Below are 6,472 nucleotides of genomic sequence, written 5' to 3' on the forward strand. Positions count from 1 at the left end.
GGGGGGGGAGATGGATGATTTTGTTCTAATTAAACAAGGCAATTGAAAAGGCTGTTTAAACTAAAGCCGTGCTATGTCCGTCCATGTCCAACACGTACACTTGTTCCGCCCTACAATTTCTTGTCTGGGGAAGAGTTTACAGGGAACTTGCTTAATTAATATATCTTAAACTTCGAGATTACACGAAAGATTTCGAACATTGATTGAACTTTTCTTCATGAGATTTAGGGTTAATTACATATATCTTTCTAGAGATTTTCGATAATTATAAAAAGGATTTTTTTGTGTTTACCTCTTGTTTACTTAAATGTATTCGACGTTTACCTCTATCGGATGTTATAATTTTTGTTTTTGATATGTGAGATAAGTGTCGAATACACTAAATAGAGATTATGTAAATGCAAAAAAACCACGTTATAAAAACATTCAGCTAAATTATATTTACATTTATTAACTATAAAAATTATATATATCTCCATCTAGCAATTATCATATTTTATATGAGGAGACAATTGTAAGATAGATCAACTTAAGATGATGTACGTGTAGTTTTTTGTTAGTTGTCCTACATCGGTTGGATAAAATATCTGAGAGTTGTATATATTGGCTTGGGCAATCCTCCCCTCTTGAGCTAGCTTTTGGGGTTGAGTTAGGTCCAAGTTCCAATCTTAATATTTTTAAATTTAATGGTTGTAAATGTAATATATGTAATTCTTAGAGTTAAATGGGTTTTTTAAAAAATTATTATAAAGTTAAGGAGATATATATATGTAAAATTTATTATATTTAATTGGTGGGGTTTTAGGGTCCTATGTTCTAGGGTGTCATAAGAACTTTATGGTAGGTGATAATTTCATAACTGTTGTGAAAAAGTAAAAATTTACGGTAAAAAGTAAAAATCTCAAACTCTCAAAATTATCACACTACACACTTTATAATATTTTTCTCTAAACTCAATTGTGATTTTCTTCACAAATGAGAGATCTATTTATAGAAAATCTTTACAAATAATCCAAAAATAAATTACATCATTACCTTCATCATCACACACAAATTTCAATATTCAACACCTAATTTTACCTAATTTTCAACATTCAAATATTTAACATTCAATATTCAAATATTCAATATTAAAATATTAAATTTCAACACTCCCCCTTGTGATGATGATCATAACGATTGTCTTCATTACGTGTTTTTATATTGCCTCGTTAAAAACCTTACTAGGAAAAACTCATTGGGATAAAAATCATAGTAAGGGAAAAAGAGTGCAGTCACGTAAACTCTCCCTCATGTTGACACGAACAATTCTTCACAGATTTCGTAGATTGCGCATCCCAATATTATATATATGCTTTCTGAATATTGTCGTAGGAAGTGCCTTTGTGAAGAGATATGATAAGTTTTCACTTGATTGAATGTGACGAACATCAATACATTTATTCTTCTCAAGCTCCTTGTTGAATGCGAAGAACTTAGTAGGAATATGTTTAGTTCTGTCGCTTTTTATGTATCATTCTTTCATTTGAGCAACACATGCAGTATTATCTTCATATAGTATCATAGGCTTCTCGTCGAATGATAATGTGCATGAGATTTGGATATGTTGGGTCATTGATTTTAACCACACACATTCACGCGCTTCATATAGTGCAATAATCTCGGCATGATTTGATGAAGTTGTTACGAGCGTTTGTTTCTGTGAACACAAAGAAATTGCAGTGCCTCCACGAGTAAATACATATCCATTTTGGGAGCGTGCCTTGTGTGGATCAGATAAGTATTCAACATCGACATAACCAATTATACTTGGATTAGCATATTTTGAATACAAAAGTTCCAAGTCTGTCGTTCCTCGTAGATAACGGAATATATGTTTAATTCCGTTCCATTGTCTCTTTGTTGGATATGTGCTAAATCTTGCCAATAAATTTACGGCAAAAGATATATCAGGCCTTGTACAATTTATAAGATACATAAGGGCACCGATAGCACTTAAATATGGTATTTCTGGATCAAGAATATCTTCATCATCTTCACATAAACGGAATGGATCCTTTTCTATGTTTAATGATCTAACAACCATTGGAGTACTTAAAGGATTTGATTTATCCATATTAAAATGTTTAAGGATCTTTTCTGTATAATTTTTCTGGTGAACAAATATTCCACATTCTCTTTGTTCAATTTGTAAACCCAGACAATACTTGGTTTTTCCAAGATCCTTCATTTCAAATTCTTCCTCCAAGTATGACACAACTTCATGAATTTCATTATTCGTTCCAATGATATTTAAATCACCAACATATACAGCAATAATTATTCATCCGGATGTTGTTTTCTTAATGAAAACACAAGGGCATATTGAATTATTTACATATCCCTTTTTCATCAAATGATCACTTAGCCGATTATACCACATTCGGCCGGATTACTTTAACCCATATAATGATCTTTGTAATTTCACATAATAACATTCTCTGGGTTTTGAACTTTGTGCTTCAGGCATCTTAAATACTTCGGGTATTTCAAATATATATATTACTATCAAGTGATCCATATAAGTAAGCTGTAACAACATCCATAAGACGCATTTATAAATTTTCAGATACTGCCAGGCTAATCAAATACCGAAACGTAATTGCATCCATTACGGGAGAATACGTTTCTTCATAATCAATTTCAGGCCTTTGAGAAAAACCTTGTGCAACAAGTCGAGCTTTATATCTCACTATTTCATTTTTCTTATTTCGCTTTCGAATAAAAACCCATTTGTATCCAACAGGTTTTACACCTTCAGGTGTAAGGACTATAGGTCCAAAAACATTACGTTTATTTAGCGAATCCAATTCAACCTGGATGGCATCTTTCCATTTTATCCAATCCTGCCGATTTTTACATTCACCAAAAGATTTTGGTTCATGATCTTCATTATCATTTATGATGTCGATTGCCACATTATAAGAAAATATATCATCAATTTCTTCTATATCTTTTCGGTTCCATATTTTTCCAGTATTAATATAATTGATAGAGATTTCATGATTCTCGTCAGTTTGTGGTTCTGACAAAACATTTTCATCATCATGTGTTTCTTCAGGAACATCATTCTCTATTTTGTGATCATTATGTGTTTCTTCAGGAACATCATTCTCTATTTTGTGATCATTGTGTTTCTCTATGAATTTTCTTTTTCGAGGATTTTTATCCTTGGAACCAACTGGCCTTCCACGCTTCAGGCGTTTAATGACATCATGACTATCTTCAATTTGTTTCTTCGGAATTTCAATTCGAGCAGGGGCATTTGCAGCATGTATATATGATTTAGTTACCCCTTTTGTGTCTGCAAATGCATCTGGTATTTGATTTGCTATTCTTTGCAAGTGCACAATTTGCTGTACATCTTTTTCACATTGTTTTGTTCTTGGATCCAGATGTAACAATGATGATACATACCATGTAATTTCTTTTTCGGTATGTTTCTGTTCTCCCCCTAACATTGGGAAGATTTCCTCATTAAAATGACAATCAGCAAAACGTGCTGTGAACACGTCGCCTGTCTGTGGTTCAAGATATCGAATGATCGATGGACTATCATAACCAATATAAATTCCAATCTTTCTTTGAGGTCCCATTTTCTTTCGTTGAGGTGGTGCAATAGGCACATACACCATACATCCAAAAATTCTCAGATGAGAAATGTCTGGTTCTTTACCAAATGCAAGCTGCAATGGGGAGTATTTATGATATGCACTTGGTCTGATGCGAATTAATGAAGCAGCATGTAAAATTGCATGTCCCCATATAGAAATAGGGAGCTTTGTTTTCATAATCATTGGTCTAGCAATCATTTGCAGACGTTTAATCAATGATTCAGCCAATCCATTTTGAGTATGTACATGAGCAACAGGATGCTCAACAATGATTCCCATAGACATACAATAATCATTGAAAGTCTGGGAAGTAAATTCACCAGCATTATCAAGTCTAATTTTCTTGATTGTATAATCGGGAAATTGATTCCTCAATTTTATTATTTGAGCAAGTAATCTTGCAAATGCAACATTTCGAGTTGACAATAAACATACATGTGACCATCTGCTGGAGGCATCAATCAATACCATAAAGTATCTGAATGGTCCACATGGTGGATGGATTGGTCCACAAATATCACCCTGAATACGTTCAAGAAACATTGGTGATTCAGTTTGGATTTTGGCTGGTGATGGTCTTATAATAAGTTTTCCAAGAGAACATGCTTTACATTGAAACTTATTATTCTGAAAGATCTTCTGGTCTTTCAATGGATGACCATGTGTATTTTCTATAATTCTTCGCATCATTGTTGAACCAGGATGTCCTAATCGATCATGCCAATTGGTTAATATTGAAGAATTATCAATTACCATGTTTGATTCAATGGGACGTATATGTGTATAATGCAATCCAGTAGGGAGCATTGGTAGTTTTTCAATCACATATTTCTTTCCTGATTTATATGTGGTAAGACACATATATTTCTCATTCCCTTCATTCATTGTTTGAGTATCATACCCATGGGAATATATATCATTAAAACTCAACAAATTTCTTTTCGATTGTGGTGAATATAAAGCATCATTGATCAAAAATTTTGTACCATTAGGTAACAAAAATTGTGCTTTACCACATCCTTTAATCAAGTCTACAGGACCTGATATTGTATTCACCGTTGTTTTTGTTGGTTTTAGTTCCAAGAAATATCTTTTATCTCGGAGGATAGTGTGCGTTGTACCACTATCAGGTATGCAAACTTCAGCTTGGTTCGTAGCATTTTCCATATTTGAACTTCAAAAAAATATGCAATGAAATAAAATTATTGACAATAAAATACAATACAATATAACACACTATAAAACATTATCATACGAATACATAAAAAATAAAATATTTTACATATTTATTCCACCATCAAATTGATCATTATCTGAGAAATCAATCAGAAAATCTCCAGCATCAAAATGAGTTGAACCACTCAAAGGTTCACTGTGTTCAGTAAAGTTGGTCTCCTTTTCTTTCCCCTTTATTGATTCTTTATAAAGTTTACAAAGGTGCTCAGGGGCTCGACAAATACGGGACCAATGTCCTGGAGTACCACATCTGAAACAAGAACTTTCAAATCTTTTTGAGTGATTCTCATTAACACTCATATTCTCTTGATGCCTTTTCGGTGGATGGTTTGGGACGCTCTTTTGAGATGAGTTATAGAAATAACTATCTCGATTATTTTCAAAACCACGGCCGCGTCCACGACCACGACCACTTCCACGTCCACGACCACGACCTCGATTTTGTCCTCGACCAAAATCTTGTCTATAACTTTGATTTTGGTTTCCAGGTTTAAATTCATTTTTGCTTACGACATTTACTTCAGGAAATGCCGTTGAACCAGTGGGTCGTGTCTGATGATTTCTCATTAAAAGCTCATTATTTTTTTCCGCCACAAGGAGATAGGCGATTAGTTCAGAATATCTCGAAAATCCACGCACTCTATATTGTTGTTGTAGAGTTATATTCGATGCGTGAAAAGTGGAAAATGTTTTTTCAAGCATTTCCAATTCAGTAATCTCATGCCCACAAAATTTCAGTTGCGAGATTATTCGATACATCGTCGAGTTGTAATCACTGACTTTCTTAAAATCTTGGAATCTCAACGTATTCCATTCATCCCAGGCGGTCGGAAGTATAACTTCCCTTATATGTTCGAATCTTTCTTTTAATCCCTTCCACAAAGCTATGAGATCTTTTTCAATCAGATATTCACATTTTAATCCCCCGTCGAGATGTCGACGCAAAAATATCATGGCTCTTGTCTTTTCTTGTGATGTGCATATGCCATTTTCTTTTATGGTCTCATTTAGACCTAATGACTCAAGATGCATTTCTACATCGAGAGTCCATGGCATATAATTTTTTTCCCGTAATATCAAGAACAATGAATTCGAGCTTTGCCAAGCTTGACATGGTGGTATTAAAAAAAATTACGATGCATTTTATTAGTTAATGAATATTGCAATACAAAGTAATGGATAAACAACAAATACAAGCATTCGTAAAAATAAAGAAAACACACTAGGAGGATATTCTCCGATAAGTACAAGATTCGTGAGTATGATAACCAAAATAATTAAAAATAACTTTGTGAAAGCCATCTTCTTTTTTCTTCGAAAATTTGATGAAGAATAATTTTAGAGAAGAAGAGAAAGTTGGAGTGATTGAATGTGTTTGTGAGACCATATTTATAGGGCAAAAACTAGCCGTTTTGTTACCGTTTATGACCGTTGGTGTACAAGAAAATAAATGTATGTATTTGTATAATTTTATGGTAATAATATGGTGTATATAATATTAGTAATGTTTTAAATAATTATGTATATCATATCACAATATTATAATGATGTGTCATAAGATATTTTGTTTAAAAACCTTATAG

This window comes from Primulina huaijiensis, chromosome 1 (genome assembly GCF_012295235.1).
Source record: "Primulina huaijiensis isolate GDHJ02 chromosome 1, ASM1229523v2, whole genome shotgun sequence".
Classification (NCBI taxonomy): domain Eukaryota; kingdom Viridiplantae; phylum Streptophyta; class Magnoliopsida; order Lamiales; family Gesneriaceae; genus Primulina; species Primulina huaijiensis.